This window comes from Felis catus, chromosome B2 (assembly GCF_018350175.1).
Source record: "Felis catus isolate Fca126 chromosome B2, F.catus_Fca126_mat1.0, whole genome shotgun sequence".
In the NCBI taxonomy this organism is placed as follows: Eukaryota; Metazoa; Chordata; class Mammalia; order Carnivora; family Felidae; genus Felis; species Felis catus.
Genome location: NC_058372.1, coordinates 102789448 through 102809655, shown reverse-complemented (window position 1 = coordinate 102809655; position 20208 = coordinate 102789448).

The following is a 20208-nucleotide window of genomic DNA, read 5'->3' as shown; positions in this document are numbered from 1 at the left end:
GAGGCTTAGCAGGGTTAATCACCTGCTTGCAGTCGAATTGCTAATAACAGAGTCAGAAGGGAATATAGGTCTTAAGTTGATGCTACATTGGGACCCCTTGTACCTTCATGGGGGCGGGGGGAGGACGGGCCGAGTGGAAACTCCTTGTGGCTTCGTTCTTAGACAAAGATACCCAGTGCTTCAATTTTCAGAGTTGGATATACGATCCCATATAGTTACCCTCATGTTTTCCATCTTTGTGCCGAAATGTTTTAAAACTGGTAACATTTTAAACTGTTTTTAGCCACAGACTGTACAAATTAAGGATTTAACAATTTACCAGAGTGGGGCGCCTGACTGGCTCAGTCGGCTAAGCATCGGACTTCATCTCAGGGGCAAGAGCTCTCGGTTCATGGGTTCGAGCCCCGCATCAGGCTCTGTGCTGACAGCTTGGAGCCTGGAGCCTGCTTCGGATTCTGTGTCTCCCTCTCTCTCTCTCTGCCCTGCCTGCAGTAGTGCTGTATCTCTCTCTTTCAAAAATGAGTAAATGTTAAAAATTTAAAAGATAAAATAAAAAGAATTTACCAGGGAAAGTGAGGACAGGGGTCTTTAGGTCACGGTTTCACACACACTAGTTATGCGACAAGTTATATCTGCATGAAATAAATACTGTAGTACACAAGATGTCCTTGCACATAATATCATACATTGATATATTAGAGCGATCATTTGATCAGTACTATTAAAGAATCAGACGTTATATAACAGGGTTTTCAAAGAAGAAACATCTCACAGTTTGCTTTTCTAGGTCAAATTCGGGTGTATAATTTATTGAAATTTGTTAGGATAGCACACTGGCACTAGAGAATTTTGAGTATTAAAATGAATAATCACGCCTCAAATTATCCAATAACTTATTTGTGGACAAGTCCTCATCTCAGAAACTCTTTTGTTGTGGTGGAAATAGAACTGGAGATGCAGGGAGGGGACGCTCCAAACATAGGGTGTCTCCCAGGGAAATCGTCAAAGGCGGTACCAGTAGGATAATGCAGGAAAAGTTGCAAGTGTGCTGAATTTCTTAGAGAAAAAAAAGTTAAGCCCTTGAATATTCTTCAGAATCAGATCACATCTACCATTTCTAGAAATATATACACCTATTAATAGAAAAAGGGGAAAAGAAGCAATGGGAGTTGAGAAAAGGCAAGAAGAGTAAAGCAGATAATAAAACAAAAGTCTTCTTTGCAGGGCAGCCTTTGGGAGATAAACCTGAGTTGAAACGCCCAGAGCCATGAAACTGTAGTTCTGTCTAGGAAAGAGGGGAGAATTGGAATGGGGATGGAAAACAGTCAGGTCGCAGACCCTGATCCATCCCTGGATGGATCTATACTCTGAAATAAGCCCAGCAGAAAACTGCAGAGAGTTCCTCATTCATGGGAGAATTGTTCCCTTCACTTAGCCAAGCTATGTTCATAAAATTTCATTACGCTTTCTGTATGTTAATAAAACCTTACCCAGACCTCTTCCTCCAAAAAGCCCATATTAAATAAGAAGGTGGGATGAGACGATCTCCAAGGTCTCTTCCAGCTTTGGCACAAGAATTTGATGATAAGTGAAAAAACCCTAATTGTATTTTTAATAGTTAAGAAGTTGGACATTTTTGTTAAAACTCCATGCTCCCGGGACTGGTATCCAGAGGTCAAGAGAATGGTGGCTAACTTGATACAATCAATTTCCTGTTAAGTGTGGGGTGAAGTGTTTGTCCCTAGAGAGTAAATGAAAATCTCCAAATTGACGCTTGTTTTTAGTTCCTCACCCCCCCCCCCCATTTGCCAATTGCTCTTTTTTTTTTTCACTTGCTAGTTTAAGAATTTGCTTGGCTCTTTTCCTCCATTTAATGACTATATTTAAAAAAGGATTTGGCTAGATGCCTAGAGGCTCTTGGGTATTGGGTGCCATATAAACAAAATTAATTACTTATTTCAGTGCCAATATCAGATCACTGGCAATGAGTGGTTAGTTGACAAGAGGCAAAAAAGGTCTGACATTAATGAACATTTCAACAAATAATACTACACTTTTTGCATAAATCCAAGAATATGCCAAAATCCATGGAAATAACCCTACATCTGTATACATTTATATAATGTTTCGTTGGGTTTTTTTCCCTAATGTTTTCATGTGTGTTACTTCCTTTAGTTGTCCTAACAATCTCACATGCTGGCTACTACAGATATTACTAACTTCATTTTACAAAATTAAGGAACCAAGCATCAGAGGCGTTGAGCTGCCATATGCATTTTTTTTCATTCATTTAATAAATACTAAAACCTACCAAGTGCCAAATGTCGCACAAAAGTAACAGGGTGACCAACCATCCCAGAACTGAGTAGTTTCCTGGGATGCAGACATTCAGTGCTAAAATAAGACAGTCCTGGCCAAACCGGGATGGTTGGTCATGGGAACACGATTCTGGTCACCTTAACGACACATCATGGATTGAGTCATAAAAGAAGCTGTATGCCAGATGGAGACCTCTGTCTCTCTCTTTCATTATTTTTTCACTCAGGACTTTTCCTTCTGAACCCCACTCCCAACTGCACTACAAATTCTCCTCAGGGTGGTCCCTTAAGTACCAAAAAATGTCCTCTTGCTCCCCAAGTTCTCTGACTGATTTAACAGTTTCATTACCTGATATTCCCTTTGACTTCACTTTTCCCTTGCCTTTCTCTCTCCTTTAGTAATGCCCTACATTTTCCCATCTAAACGTCCATCGTTAAGCATAAATACACAATTTTAAAGCCATAGCTGCAATATGGCAGCTTCGATACAAGGATTTGTTTGACAGAAAGAGCTCCTCTGCACCTGGCCATCCCACCAAGAATTCCAATGAACCAAGTCTCCAGATGAAAAGATTATTTTTCTCCACAGCCAATTCCTTCTCTTGACTTTCCTGTCTTTCTTGTTTGGCAACACTCCTTGGCCCCAGGTTCCATCTCAAGTCCTCCTTGGTTCTTTTCACCACATCTCAGGTGTTACCAGCATTCAGTGAGCAGTTCTTTAGAAAGTTCTTCACATTCACCGTTTCCTTGCTTTTCCAGCTGTTACCACTGAAACACAGTTCCTCCTTACCTCTCTCTTGGACTGCTGTTCTCGTTGACTTCATGAACCAGTTATTCCCTCGCTGTCAACCCTTCCTCCCGCTCACTGTTTTTTTTTTTCATTTCAGTTTAGTCTACACTGCTCCCAGGTTCACGTGCATTCTGATCTGCATCCCTAATGTTCTTCTATATGCACCCCATTCGCCAGTCATAATAAACCACTTGCCCTGCAGTCCTTTCCTCTCTATGCTTTTGCTTATGTTATTTCTCATGTGTGGAATATTTGTGCCTGTCAAAATCTTACCCTTCTTTCAAGCTAATCTTACATTTCAAAGTTTCAGAAAAAAACTTGTTATGGTTGCAAAAGGATATAAGCCATCCTTCCTTGAACCCTCTTGTCTTTGTACTCCAGAACGACTCATCTCACCTGCTTTATATTGTAATTATGTGCATCTTTTCTCAGCCCTCCTACTAGATTGCATGCAAGACCGTATCTGACTCATTATGGGGTCGCTGCTTAACATAGCAGGCATTTGTTAAGTTTTTAGTGAAGACTGAAATGCACTAACTCCTCTCCCAATTCTGGCTTTAAAAATGTTATTTTGGGGGCTCCTGGGTGGCGCAGTCGGTTAAGCGTCCGACTTCAGCCAGGTCACGATCTCACGGTCCGTGAGTTTGAGCCCCGCATCGGGCTCTGGGCTGATGGCTCAGAGCCTGGAGCCTGCTTCCGATTCTGTGTCTCCCTCTCTCTCTGCCCCTCCCCCGTTCATGCTCTCTCTCTCTCTCTCTCTCTGTCCCAAAAATAAAAATAAAAGTTGAAAAAAAATGTTATTTTGTAAACAAGTCATTTCGGATGTTTGCCATTTTGTGTGTGACTTAAACGCGTAGTGAATGCACGAACACTGTAATTAGCAACAACGACAAAAACCCTCAAGCACCCAAGGATTATCAAATATCAACACAAAGTTTGTGAGTACAGAGGCATTCACACCAGGAGCTTTACTTTAGTGTGTATGTTTGCACACACGTTTGCCAGCCCAGCCGGCTCCTTATCAGCTCCCCTGCAGAAAAGGCCGCAGAGTAGAAGAGCTATTCCAGGATGGGCAATCACTTGTGTTCAGAAAATAGACTTTAATTGAGTAATTTTTCAGACGATTGAAATTGAATTGATACCACCCTGCAGAAAGAATGCTTGATTTTGGCCTAAATCGTTTCTCCCCATCTAGCGGGGGGCCACGACGTAAGCAAGAAATCCATACAGTTGGGGACCTACGAACATTTGGATTTCAGGACAATCCCGAAAGAAGCCCATCATTTTGGGCCTCTAAGGGTTTCACTTCATTAACCTGGAATCAGCGAAAAACATCGGAACTGAAAGGCTCATCGCAATATTCATTGAATCTTTACGGCGACAATTTCAAAAATAGCAAAGTTGAAGAGAAGTAGACTCACTTTTCATGATGTTTTCCAAATGTTCCAAAGGCGCTTTGGGTCCGCATCTGGAGGGGGCAACAAGAGACTGATGAGAAGAAAGTCATATTAAATTTTACCTTATCCATTGCCCCCCTCCCACCATCAAGTTTCTCCAGCCAGCTCTACACCAACCCTTCAGGGGCCCCTACTTCAGGCACTGCCGGAAACGCCAGGAAGACTGTCACTTGCTCTGTGCATCTTAAATACCGCTGCCGCCTTCTCCCTTGTCCTGAGCCCAGTTCTATCAAGGAAAGGGGGAGATGAATGAGTGACCCATGCATCTGACATCTAATATCTGCTGCTCCAGATTTGGGGTTTGATTTAGTGTCTCTATCAGAGAGTTTAAGGAAACAAAGTCTTTTATCTTCTTTAAATAAATTCATGCACTGACGCACAATTTACCTTCTCTGGCAGTTTTATTACTCAGAACAATGGGCTGTTGTAGTTGTGCAATATTTTGGCTTTTCCCTTTCCTTTCACGTTGATAAACAAAAACATTCAGTGTGGCAACTTAAACAACAATAAAACAGAAGTGATGCATGGCACTAAGACTACAAAACCGCCATGTTGTCATTGTCTTTCTTCAAATAAAGAGTATAGCAGGGAAAGCAAAATAGCCCTCACCTTGGTATTCAAATAGGGACCTGGATTCAGTACATTAAAGTGACCTCTTCAGTGGCTGCATTGTCATTTTTACCTCTTTACACTTGGGTGTGTATAGAATTCTATACAAGGGCACTTGGGTGGCTCAGTCAGTTGAGCGGCTGACTCTTGATTTCAGCTCCGGTCATGATCTCATGGTTCATGAGTTTGAGCCCCAAGGGCGGGGGGGGGGGGGCACTCTGCACTGCGAGTGTGGAGTCTGCTTGGCATTCTCTCTCTCTCTCTCTCTCTCTCTCTCTCTCTCTCTCCCCCCCCCCACCCCCACCGGCTCTCCTGTAATCTCTCTTTCTCTCTCTCTCAAAATAAATAAATAAACTTTAAAAAATAACATAAAATAAAACTTTATGCAAATCAGTTCATGAATCCTTAGGGCCTCCACTCTGCACAAAGGCCCCAGCCAAAGCAATCAGTGGGACCGACATCCCCTTCCACTCCAATAACTGAATGTGGGTGCCCTAACGTGCAGCTACTCCTTCCTAAGAGACAGGACACCTCTTACTCAACACAAAGGTGCCATCTGCTCTATTAAACTTCTCCTGGTGCTGCATTGCCCAAGAGGGGTTATGTTTTCCCTAACTGACCTGCACAGAAGGGGCATCTTCTCTAATTTGCACAAAGACACCACGTAAGCTGCAGGTTGGCCTTGCAGATCTGATGCCTGTTTCTAGATAAATAGTGGAAATAGAATGCAATGAGGATTAGGCAGTTTTGACTAACAAAAAGAAACCACACAGTGCCGCTAATCTAGCATTCACTTGCCTTGAACGTCATTTACTCGCGTAAGAATTCAGTTGATGGCAAGAGGTGAAATTGGGAAGACTCTTGGGATTCTGGCCGAAGGTGTTCAGATGGGGTATGCCCCACTGGAGAAGGTGTTTGGGGACAAATGGTGGTGCCTCAGGGGAAGGGTCTACCAGAACTGTGCTTATGTCGCCCAGTGCTAAGTCATTGCCAGGAAGAAAGGTCAGATGGAACAAGCAAGTTATGACCAAAATGACCATGAAGTGGAACACATCTTGGTGAGGTGTATCACCGGGTAGACTATCCATCCTAAATTTGAAGTCACATCCCGAGTTTAATAGAGACATTCCTGAGGCAACAGAGGATAACGAAACCTGTCTTAACAGTAAAGTCATCCTTGGAAGGAATGGACAAACCTAATTATCGTCTCCTTTATCTCCCCATGGGTACTGATGGAGAAAATCAACCTAGGTCAAATAGACGCTACTATGACTCCAGGGTCTCTGCTGTCAACTGGCCTTCAACGACTCGCTGCTATCCTTGTTTCTCTCTTTGTTACCCTTCTTGGTCAATGCTTCTTCATTGTGGTCAGTGTGTGACCCCCCCCACACACACACACACCTCCCTTTTATTTGGAGTAAATGTTACCTAATATTTCCCAGAGAAATTGAATGTGAGCTGCTGATGCCTTCCTCTACCTTAATCATCCATTCATTTCATAAGCATTGATTAAGGATTAGCTGTGTGCCGGATACAGTCGCTGGTGCTATTTGCAAAGAAATGAACAAAAAGTGGCGTACCTGCGCTCGCCCAGCTCACTAGCCTACACAGAACCACCTGTAGCCACATTCACTCTTGCCTTCCTTGTACCTGTTTCATCAGATCTTACTCTGTCTCATTAGATCTCTGTTAGAGCCTGTGTTCTGCTTCTTATCCCACAAGACTTTCTCAGCGATGTTTTTAACATTCTCTCCTCTCCTTTATCTTCTGTTTCTTTTTCCTCTCACTGCTCTCTTTAAAAAGGCCTCCCTCAAATTCTGTCTACTGATCCCTTTCTTTAACCATCTTCCTCACAGGTTTCAGGGACATACTGCTGGTCTTGGAGTATTCACTTCCTCACCTACCAGTCTGAAATTGCTAAACCCGCTCACACTAGAGTCAATAAATTCAATGAATAATTTTCAGGTCTTATCTTACTGACCCCTTGGTAGCATTTTAAATGTTAAAGCAACCTTTCCTATACTAAAGATTCCCTTTTTAGGCTTCCAACACAACACAAATGCTGGTTTTCCTCTTAAATTTCTGGCCACGATGCTCAGTCTCCTTTACGAACTCTTCCTCCTCTGGACTTCTGGTAAATGCTGATGCTGTGCGAGACCCTCAACACTTTTCACTCTGTTCACCTCCCTTGGGTGATCTCCAGAGTGAAATGGTTTCAGTAATTTGAACCAGTAGAGTTCAAATGTTAGCATGCTTAAGAACCAACTGTAAAATCGGATCCAGTCAATGTAAATTGGGGCCAAATTTAGTATCTAGCCCTCCAGACAATTCTGAGAAAAGCAGTCATCATATTCAGATTTCCTTTAAGCACTGAGCTAAACTGTGATTTCTACGAGGTCACAAATTGGGTCTGTCTTACTCATCATGATATTTTCAGAGCCTAGCAGGATATCTAAAAGAAATGTGTGTCTAATATTCATAGAACCAATGAATGTGTATGTGGGTGACTCCCATGTCTGTATCTCCAGCCCAGATTTCATTCTGTAGTCCCTACCAAGCCCCAATCTCAGTGAATGGCTGCATCCTCTGCTGATAACATATGATTCCCCGTCTATCTCACTCAGCCTTGGTCCAATTAATTAGTAAGCATACCTACTTCAATCTTCTGATATCTTAACAAAACTCTCAATTCCTTTCTGTCACCATTGTCAATGTCCTAGTCCAGGCCACTGTAACTTTTCAGCTGGATTACTTCGATGCTTTTCTAACTAGTCACGCTGCCTTTATTCTTGCCCCAAGCTCCCTTAAACAAAGATCGCATCCCTAGGGTCCAGGCACATTTTATGGCTTGCGTGACCCTACGTGAGATGGCTTCTGCTTGTCATTTAACAAACCCTTTTCTAACGTTGTTCGCCTCTATCACCCCACTTTGTGCTCTAGTCATAATAATTTGGGGAAGTAATTTTTTTTGCTTTTGGTTCTAATTATGTTTGTTTTTACAGAAGCTTTAAAACATGTATTTGTTTACACGCCAGTCCCAAGAGGGAAAGTTTATTTTAGGTCTCATCCATATAAGCTATTTCATTTTTCACATTTTTACTCTTTCCTTATGCAGTTCCCAATTCTCAGCCTTTGTTAATTTAATTTAGTGTTTTTGACTTAGATTACTGTTGTTACATTAAACTATTATTGCATTGCTAAATCTGCATTCAGTATATCTTCTTTCAAGAACAATTTTTGAAACTTGAATTGTTTTTATAACAAAATATTATCAACTTTTCTCTGATTTTAGTGAAAATCTTTTTAGCACTTTTGTGCTTCATCTCTCATTTTATTGAGATAGATCACTAAGTAACTTTTCAAGAATGTGGACAGATAACATATTTTCATAGCCTTAACAAAACCTGAAATTATCTTTCTGTTACCTGACTGACAGGTTGATTATTGAAATATTCTTGGGTCACAGATTTTTTTTATCCCTTCAGTATTAATTGTTAACATTCGTTTTGCATTAGACAACCTAAGACCAAACTGAATTTTCTTTCTCTGATGATAAATTATATTTGTCTGCTCAGATACTTATAAAATATTTTAACCAATGCAGTTCAATATTTGTTATTCTATGACCAGGTGGGGATGTATTTTCATTGACTTTTTCCCGGCATAGAATGAAGTTTTTCAATTAGCGATTGAATGCTGCCTCCCTAAAATATCACCAGATCAACCTGTTAATAAGGCAAAGCCGAGTCTATTGTTTACCTTGATAAGGTACACACTACCTCTATTCTGTTCATAGCATCTCTGAAGGGGAGAGGGCAAAGTTAGGATACTTTATGAGACTTTGAAGTCTGGCTTAAGGTAGTTTTTTCAATAGGGGGGAGGAGAGAACACTTGATTAGGACAGGATAAGCATCATGATATAATAGTATAGGATTGGTAGACACAGCAAGGAGAGACTTTTGAGAGAAGAGGTTCACACTGTCTTGGTGGGGGGAGGTGGATATAGGACCACAATATGCCTAAATATTAGTAGCACATCTTATTAAAACACGAGCCCTCAAGATTCCCCAAATGGTCTAATAAATTCTGGGGGCAAAAATGTGTCTTGGGATGTAAACTTTCCTTCAAAACTTCCTATTGAAGAGTTGATTGGTCTTCCTGCACATTTCTGGACTAATCAATAAAGTTATTTGTCCCTTTTATGTTCCTGAACAAGTTTCTGGGGATAAAGCCATGTTAATGTAGACAACAGCAGTGTGGGTGTGGAAGGTTTCAGTTTTTAACTCACACACATGTTTTTCTTCAGCTCAGGAAAATATTACTGAATTGGATGGGGTTTTCCTCCATTTGTTCACAGCTCTTCTTCAGGATTAATGCTTACAGGTATGTTGTCTACCCATCTCTGTCTTCCACATCTACTCCTTTCCTGATTATTTTGAGTATTTTGACTCCTTGTCATTTTTTGCAGCCTTCTGAAAGATCAGACTAAGTTTTTGTTTCACATCAACATCAACTTTCTGCAGTATCAGTTCTGTTCTTTAGTGCTTTCAACGTAAATCTAAGTGTAAAATCTTTTAATTTTTCCCATTTTTAAAACTTCCATTTTTAAATATTGTCATGTTTATTTATTTCAGGATGGTCTGTTCTTACGGAATGTGTCCCGTGTCCCTACTTTATAGTGGACCTTGCTTTGACACTTTTCTGAGTGCTCTGAATAGTTTTCTAAAGTTTATTTTGAATTCTTTAGTACATAATTTTCACAGTATTTCATTCATGCGATTCTCATCAATCTTTTCCTTTATCTGGTAGCATTTGTCACAGGTTCTGGATTGCTGTTGCCCAACCCAAGGAATGAGAAAACTCATTCCTTGCCTTATGATTGTTTCTCTCTTTCTTTTTCTCTTTGTGACCCTTCTTATCCTTGAGTAAGTCAGGATTGTCTATATTTAGTGGTTACCCAAAGATAAAAATGATGACATTTCCTGATGCCCTTTTCCAACCACTGGTATGGTTGTTGAAATCCTTCTTTCAGATCTCAGCTCAATTCAGTTGACTGTCCACTCCTTGAAACTCTTTCCCCCACTGATTCTTACCTACCTCACTGGCTACTCTTTCACAGGATGCTGTGCTGCCTTTTTTTTTTTAACTTCCAATTTTTAAATATTGAAATGTTTCAAGGCCCTGTCTTGACCTCATTCTATTTCTTTCGATATTCATATGCTGATGGTCCTAAAGTCTATATTTGAATACTCATTCATATACATTCTCCTTGGGATACTAGACTCACTTGTCTCAATGTCTATCCAGTATCTCTCACTCTCTGGTTATCTAACAGGCAAAGCAAATCTAACATAAACAAAGTAAAAACTATTGATATTTCTTCCTTGCTGATCCTCATCTGGTTTCTTCTATCTTACTATTGAGTCACACTATCCAATCCTTCATTGAGGCCCTTAATTCAGAGCAGTCCTAATTTCTCTCTTTCCTTCAGCTTCACTTTAGTCTATTAGCAACTTCTATTGATCCGACCTCTAAAAGATACCCCAAACCCTACATGCTCAAACGTCTCCACTCATGTACTCTCATGAAGGGCACACCTTAAGGTAATTCTTGTGTTTGTAAACTCTTTTCTCTGTTATTCATCCTCTACTCACGGAACGTGGCATGACAAATTTTTTCTTTCTTTTCATATTCAATCTCAAATTTTGTCTTAGAGAGGTCTTTCTAAAATAGTTTCCCGATACAAATGATCTTCACATCATCTTATTTTCATCTTTTGCATAGATCTCATCAATAGATGATTTTTGTTCTTATTTATTTTTCTATTTGCTTATTTTCTACTCTTCCTACACGGTATATTAGTTCTGTGACAGAAAGGACCTATGTGTCTTTTATATTTCTGTATCCTTGGTTCCTTCAATATTGTCTCACATAAATAGTTGCTCAGTAAATATTTCACGACTTAACAAGTCTATGGCCTAAGGGTAGATACTAATGTATTCAATTCCCTGGCCAAATCACAGGTTTTGTTAGACTTGGACTATACACAAGTTCTCAGAAGCAATATAATACAGGGCAGTATTTTCGTGATTGCATTGCTCTCGAGAAGCATCCAGTATCAGGGTGCCTGGGCGGCTCAGTTGGTTAAGTGTCCGACTTCGGCTCAGGTCATGATCTCATGGCTCATGAGTTTGAGCCCTGTGCCAAGCTCTGTGCTAACAGCTCAGAGCCTGGAGCCTGCTTTGGATTCTGTGTATCCCGATGTCTCTCTGCCCCTCCACTGCATGTGCTCTCTCTCTCTCTCTCTCTCTCTCTCTCTCAAAAATAAATAACATTAATTTTTTTTTTTAAAAGAACCATCCTATATCACTCTCACCTCCTGTCTTTCACTAATGAATGCTAGAGACCATACCTTCTAGAAAGCTCTGTGTCATGCAGTCCTCTCTTCCATTTTCTGCCCACTTGTTTTCTGGGATTTTTCATTATCTGCCTAGGGTTGGGTTGGGGAAACTGACCCACAGAGCATCACCTGAGAGGCCCAGGCTAATGTTTGGTTCATACCTTGGGATTACAGTTAAAGAATAGCTATGGGACAAGGGGGAAGCATAAAGTCATCATTCATTTTTGTTAGGTGATATCTTTTATGATATAAAACCAAAGCTTGAAATGACCTGAAACCTGGGAAGATTTTGTATCAACCCAATTGAATTTGCCTAGTAATTATTGTCAACTTCTTCCAAATAATTGGCACTTATTTCTGTGCCTGTTTGTATATATGTGTTTATATATATTATAACATATATAAAAACAGGCACAGAAACAGCTTTGACAGTTTCTGATCTCCCTTGTTTTTGTTGTTGTTGTTTGTTTGTTTGTTTGTTTTTTATGACTTTGAACGTCTTGAGGAGGACTGGCCATGTAACCTGTAGAATGTCCCCCAATCTGGATTTGTATCCACTAGAGAAACAGAACTAGAATGGATGGATCTATGGGTAGATAGATATAGATAGATAGATGATAGATAGATAGATGATAGATAGATAGATAGATAGATAGATAGGTAGGTAGAGGAATTGGCTTAGTGTTTATGGGGGCTGGCTAGATAAATCAAAAATCTGTTATGCAAACCAACAGAAAAGAAAGGCTGGAAGGTCACAGGCTGGAATTGCTGCTGCATTCCAAAAAGTCTTCTTCTGCAGGGAAACCTCACTTCTTGTCTTAAAGCCATTTAATTGATTGAATCAGATCTGGCCCACCTCAGATTATTGAGAATAGTCTTCCTTGCTTAAAGTCAACTGATTGTAGAGGCCAATCACATTTATAAAATACCTTCACAGAAACACCTAGATTAGTGTTTGATTGAATAACTGTGCCCCTGCTTACCAAGTGGACACATAAAACTGACCATCACACTGGACTATAGATGTTTTGAAAATATGCAGTGGACATACATACATCTCATCATATGAGGAGTTTCAAAATATCCGTATAACACTGCGGGTGATATTGACCTTCATCACTTGGTTAAGGTAACATTTGCCAGGTTTCTTCACCCGGCAAGAATCTACCATTCTTCCCATTTCCTACTCTAGTCTTTGGAAGTTGTTCACAAAATCTAGCACCTTCTGTGGGGTAGAAGAATTAAGCTTCTCCTCCTATAGTGAGGAGTATCTCCATATGCTATTTGAATTCTTCTGTAATAAACATTTGTCTCTTGTCCCCAATTATTCCTTTATTCAGTTATTTATTTTTGTAAGTATGGTTTCATGTACATCCTTGGATTACAATTTATACTACACTATTTTGTGGTTCAAATTGTTCCAGCTCTAGACATTGAGAGTTCTTTCAGGTTGGTTCCCATGTCTCTTTGACATGCCACCAACCTCTTGCTTTTTGAGCACTTCCTTACTTTCTGGTACTTAAAGATACTCCAGACTCATCTTGCATTCTCCTTGAATTGTCCTAGAAACAGCTATTTCTCTAAGGAGCCCGTTGCTTTTATCGGAGAACAATATTTAGAAACCAGGATCTAGGTGTGTGGTGTGCCCATTGCTATTGGGGTGTCATCGCTTCTAGGCCCTCTCAGAGGACAGTGCTATGTAATATATATACTTATAGCATAGCCACCTGTGTATCTTTGTTTCTATATTTATCCAGCAGTATCTATATTAATCTAAACATGAGCATACACTGATGTCTCCAACTCTAATCAAGAAGTGCAGGGTTCATTCTAGACTTTCTTGTTTATCTGTAATTTCACTCACGAACAATGAAAGACGTGTCCCCCCCCACCACCCAACATCCATTTTCTTTGTTTAACCCCACTATACTTATAAAGCAGTTTCAGGATCGTTAGTCCGTGCCTTCATAAGAAAGAAATTTGCCAGCTAGAACACAGTGTTTATGAGTAGTTTCTTTTTTAGTTTGCACACTTTTTTTAGTTTCTTTTAAAAATTTTTAGGCATTAAACTTCATTCTTTGTTATGCTCAGTTCTATGGATTTTGACAAATTGAGTGATGTAACCATCACCCCAGGACCATACAGATCATTTTTTTTTCTTCACTCTAAAATTTCCCCTGTGCATCCTCTTGGTAGTCAACCACTCCCACTCCCTTAAGATGCCTAAATTTTATATATTACTTTACCCTTAGTCTTTTTCTTCATATGCTTATGGTTACTTTATTGGATAATTCCAGGGGGAGCTAAACCAGGGTATGCTAAACATCAGGTGTTTTTCCAGTCATTCTCTTTGGAATAAGTATTTAACAAACTCTTCATATCACCATGCATTTTGATGGGCGTAGAGTATATACAGAAGAATAATGCTTCCTTATTAAAGGTGCTAATTTCAGATAGTATATTTAAATTTTCAATTATTTTATTTCTTTTTAATTGACACGTTAAGATTTAGTTGGAAAATCAGCATAAGCTTTACTTTAAAAAACCAAACAGAGTCACAAAATAATGTATAATGTTATGCCAATGAAGATATATTAAGGAAGAAAATAAAATGGCCTTTATGACCTGTACGTGCTCTTAGTCATGGTAGTGACATATCTAACTCAATGTTTTAAAATAATTCTTTTTTTTTTAATCTTTATTTATTGTTTTTTGAGAGACAGAGTGAGAATGAGTGCAAACCGAGGAGTGGCAGAGAGAGAGAGAGAGGGAGACACAGAATCCAAAGCAGGTTTCAGGCTCTGAGCTATCAGCACTGAGCCCGAGACAGGGCTCGAACTCATGACATGAGATCATGACCTGGGCTGAAGTCAAATTCTCAACTGACTGAGCCACCCAGGCACCCCCGTTTTAAAATAATTCTATACTCAATGTAGCAATTTAAAATGGGCCAACTTTGTAACTTTAAAATATGTGTGTGTGTGTATACATATAAATATAATTTCATTGTCATGTTTATTTTATAGTTTACAAATATCAAACCAGTAAGCCTTGCTTGTTAAATTTTATTTCTCATAAAGTTAAGAAAGCTCAGGAGACCACTTGCTGTCTCAGGCCAAGTGGGCATGTGTATATGTGTGTTTATTAGGGGAGTGGGATGAGATTCATCTTTGAGCAACTCATAATTTTATATTCCCTGCTAGCCTCCCTATTTGACTCCATATAATTCAGTCTGCTTAAATTTCAAATACTGTTAGAGAAAAATGTATTCAGAGTATCCTTAAACAAAGTGTAATTATCTTAAAAGAGAAAAACAGAATTAGATCATTCTTCCCATTATAACAATTTTCTGCTGTGGAAAATGGCAGTTAGATGAATTTAGAAAACTAATGAATTAAGAAATAAAATTTATAGTCCCATTTCACTGTATCATTTTTTTAAGACAGAGAATTCCTGGATTAGCAAATTACTTACTATAAGAATGTCAGAGGGGTGCCTGAGTGGCTCAGTTAAGCGTCAGACTTCGCTCAGATCATGATCTCACAGTTTGTGAGTTCGAGCCCCGCTTCAGGCTCTGTGCTGTTGGGTCAGAGCCTGGAGCCTGCTTCGGATCTGTGTCTCCTCTCACTCTCTCTCTCTGCCCCTCCCTGACTAGTGCTCTATCTCTGTCTTTCAAAAATAAATAAATGTCAAAAAAAAAGTCAGATTTTTTTTCCATTAATTTGCATACCTCAAATCAACTAACAGAAAACATTGCAACGTTGCCTCATCTGCAATTTTGTGGGGAAACGATACATCTGTCTTAACCAATATAATCAGATGACTCTGCTTTTAGAAATACTTTAGGAGAGACGCTTGACAAATACATTTCTAAACTGAATGTGCATAATGCATTTTGAATAAGTTCTTCAGTAGGAGAGAATGTGGAAGCATTTGTAACTTTGCTGAATAGAATTGAAAGCCCCAAGGGCTGAGGATGATAATTTTTTTTTGTATTGACCTGATAAAAACCTTCCTTTGACTTTACTCCCAGGACCTGAGTGTTAGAGAGAACCATGGAGGTCATCTAGATACCAGGCTTTGTAATTCAATCTTGTGTTTACAGTTGGATGGCCCTTGTATTCCTGTTATCTCTTCACTGAAAATAAACGTGGCGAATGCTAAATAGAATGTGATCTCTTTGGGAAACGATTCAACAGAATGATTAATTAATTGAGAGGAAGTTTAGATGGTAACTGAAATGAAAGCGATGCTTTTTAATTCAGCATTCCAAAGCGCATTTGACGTTTTGTTACAAACTATACGTTTCTCGCAGCTGTGAGGGTGATTGTTTTGCCAGTTTCTAATTGCAGATGTTGGCAGCTGGAAATTAGGAGCAAGTAGTAGTTTCTTTAGGGGATAGAATTCAATGTGTGAAAACATGAGATCACATCCCGCTTTCCAGTCGTCTTCGACACTGCTCTGCAGAGCGGAGTTTTAGAATCTCTGCTAATTATTGTAAAGGTCTGATAACCTTAAACATTAAAAAGCTTTAAGCCTCTACTGGTTATAAAAAAAGCATGTCACTTTTCATAAGGAAATTAGATGACAAAGAATTCTCCATGGCCAGAGCCAAGAAAGAAAAATAAGGATTTATTTGAATAATTAAATAAAAGAGGAAGTTTTATTGAATTATTCAGATAATTGCTTCAATTCTTCCACTTAGCCTTGCCTGTGAAGACCTGACAAAATGCCCTTTTCTCCTACATTTAGTCTCCAGAGCCACCTAAAGGGATGCTGACAAACATGAATTTTGCATTTATAAAACAGTCTCCGTAAGTGACAGCAATTTCAAGATTAATGCGTGGGCCTCCTGAGAACAGATTTCAGGAATGGAAAAGGTGCTCTTAAAACTTTTTCTTTAGCTCTTACATCATGTGGGGCACTGGGCTGCAACAGTATTTTCCAAAGAGACTGCTGGAGACTGTTCTTCTGGCCACAGATTTTGTCCTCCTGCCATTAGAAATAAAGAGTGTGCCTGTTCCTAGAGGCGTGGTTTACATGGTGTGGGTCGCTCTGCCTGACACTTAGAAGAAGTCTCCGGGGTGTGTCTTTAAGATGTACGTTCAGTTATAGGGTAGAGGATAAAAGCAATAAAGACAGGGAACTTAGATCATACCCAAACTTTGGCTCTGTGAAAGTCACTGTTAAGGGAGTAAAAAGACAAGCTACAGACTGGCAAGATGCTTGCAAATTACCTATGTGCCAAAGAGCTGTACCCAGCACATAAAGAAGCCCCCAAATTCAGCAACATAAATAACCCATGTGAAAAATGGGCAGAGAAAGTGAACAGATGGTTTGCCCGAGAAGTTCATGAGTGACCGATAAGGGCATGAAATGACGCTCGGGATCCCGGGCCATCGAGGGTTGCAAATTAAAAACATAACGATGGGGCACCTGGGTGGCTCAGTCAGTTGAGCGGCTGACTTTGGCTCAGGTCATGATCTCATGGCTTGTGAGTTCGAGCCCTGCATCGGGCTCTGTGCTGACAGCTCAGAGCCTGGAGCCTCAGACACGGATTCCGTGTCTCCCTCTCTCTCTGCCCCTCCCCCACTCCCACTCTCTTTCTCCTTCAAAAATAAATAAACATTAAAAAAAATTTTTTTAATAAAAAAATAAAAACAGAAAGAGAGGGGTGCCTGGGTGGCACAGTCGGTTGGGCGTCCGACTTCAGTTCAGGTCGTGATCTCACGGTTCGTGAGTTCGAGCCCTGCATCAGGCTCTGTGCTGACAGCTCAGAGCCTGGAGCCTGCTTCGGATTCTGTCTCTCCCTCTCTGTCTCTCTCTGCCTCTCCCCCACTCACATTCTGTCTCTCCGTCTCAAAAATAAAGATTAAAAAAAATTTTTTTAAATAGAATTAAAAAATAAAACATAATGAGATATTTATTACTAGACACCCTTGAGAATGGCTGAATTTTAAAATGCCTGATAATGTACCAGCAAAAATTTAAAGCTGTTGTCAACCCCATGCATTCTAGCAGGCGTGCAGAAAGGTGCACCACTCTTGGAAACTGGCAGTGTTTCATATTTAAGTGGACATGTAGCCATAGGATTCAGCAAACCCACTGCTAGGTATTTACCTAGGAAAACTAAAAGCTTATGTTCACGCAAAGCCCATAAATGAATGTTTTTATAGCAGCTCTGCTCATTATCACTTGAAATGGAAGCAACCATCTGTTTCAGTGGATGAGTGAATAAACAAGTTGTAGTTCATTCGTAGAAAGGAATATTAGTCAGCAATCTAAAGGAATGAGGATGTGAGAGACACAATAACATGGATGAAACTCAAAAGCTGTATGTTGAGCTTAAAAAGCCAGTTTCCAAAGGAAACGTACTGAATGAGCTCATTTATGGGACATTCTGGAAAAAGGAAAAACCGTAAGAAGGGGAACAGATCTGTGGTTACCAGGGCAAGGAGTGGGGGCAGGGTTTGACAGTTCATGGTGATTATGGAGGTGGCTGTATGAACCCGTGTGTCAGAATGGACACAGCTATACGCCAAAAGTGTATATTTAGTGCACACTCAATTAAAAATAAACATTGAGGGGCGCCTGGGTGGCTCAGTCGGTTAATCGTCCGACTTCGGCTCAGGTCACGATCTCGCGGTCCGCGAGTTCGAGCCCCGCGTCGGGCTCTGGGCTGATGGCTCGGAGCCTGGAGCCTGTTTCCGATTCTGTGTTTCCCTCTCTCTCTGCCCCTCCCCCGTTCATGCTGTGTCTCTCTCTGTCTCAAAAATAAATAAACGTTAAAAACAAAATTTATAAATAAACATTGAAATGCTGGCTTTGAAAAATACTCAAATTGTGATATAATCACCTGCCCTTTCCAAGTTTTGCCTGTTCTCTCCCTTTTTTTTGTTTTCACTCCAAATTATTCACTGACATTTTCAAATTTGTCACAACGGCGCATTCTAAGGAGAGTGTGAGGGGAAGATAGTGAGGAGTTGCTCATAATTAATCAAGAACAATTAATCCTTGTTCTTCGAAGGTAAGCATTTGATATAATGTACTTTCTATCTTATAGTCTGACCTCAGGATGTGATCGGACCCTCATCTGAGGAAAACCGGGAACCAGGTACTGAGACTTTACTAGTTCTGGGGAATGAAAATGGCTGGAAAACTTGGGGTTTGCCATGCCCGAGTTACTAGGTGAAATTTGAGAACATGGGGTTTCTGCTTCCCAAGTTCTTCCGTGATAAGTCCAGAGCAACCCAGACATTAGTAATGGAAAAGTCCTGAAATCAGGGCCTCCTGTCACCAAGCGGCCCTGAGTAGTTATCTTGCTCGCTATGAAGTTCCAGCTCCCTCCAAGGCGACCATGGTGTTATCAGCAGGCTAAATCCATCCTATCACTCAAAGGGAAGCCTCCTCCCGCATTTACATGGTAATAAGCGAAGAGACTAGGGTGTCCTTTGCCTTGCTGTCCTCTGTCCTGTCCGAGGCTACAGTGAGTAAATTCCACAGTGGCTATCCCCTCCACTTGATCTGTTTCTTCTCAAGTTAAAGTCCCGCTTTTCTGATGACTCTCAAGGACATGTGTGAGTCCAACACTGGACATCAGATTAGACCAGAAGCCCCATTTATAGAACTCTGGCCCCTCTAGCTCAGTCCCCAGATCTCAGGTGTAGGGTCAGGGTAAAAAAGCATGGTCAGCCAGAACAAATGGTCCCAGCTTATTCCGTGGGGACGAACATAAAACTGGGAGGGGAGACTTAACCTTGTTAAGTCCCAGCAGCTGTCTTTAGGTTCGACCACTAATGAGAGTAGAGGTGAACAGCTCCCTGTTGGCAATGCAGGAGTCTTCTGGACTGATTTTTCCCAGGAGAATTGGTGCTCAGTGCATAATGAGCCCTTAGTATTCACTACTTTTGGAATTTCCACGTATCTAAGGATTTGAAAAAAATTTAAAAGAGTTTTTTTTTTAACATTCTCAAGAGAAAAGATAAGATGCTGGCCAATAGATACACCCCTTATAAATTACCCATCATGATTTCTGCATAAGGGATTCTGAGGTCAAACGGAGAAGAAGAGATGATGATTTTTTTTTTTTTTTTTTTGAGATGAGCGATTTTAAACAAAGCTATTCAAAGACCTGGGTAGGATGTTCAGTTAAGGACTGAACTTCCTTGAGTGGAGAATCTATCTGTATCCTGAAGCAGGCACACCCGTGGGCTAAGCCTCTTAGTGCATCTCCTTGACTCTGGCCCTCAAAGTGTGGCCATAGGCCATAGGCCATATATCATGCTGCATAATCCTCTCTAGGTCATCCATAAGCTTGTCCTTTATATATTGTTCATTTTACAATGTGTTGGTGTCTATAGCTTTGCCACAAAATAACCTACTACTTATGATATCTATTTTAAAATAGACACAGTACGCATCTAGATTAAAACTGTGCATGTTCACTGCTGTCCCTGCCAACAAGTGGGGGCAAATACATTTGTTTCCAGTGGTATTGGTCTGCAGAGGAAGAAAAAAAAAAAAAAATGTCCTCCAGAAAGAGCAAACTCCTAGGAGCCTAAACTTTCAATTTAAAAGGGTCTCCTGTGTGAAATCCAATAGGCAAAGAAAAGGTTGTTTAATAGAATCAAGGAA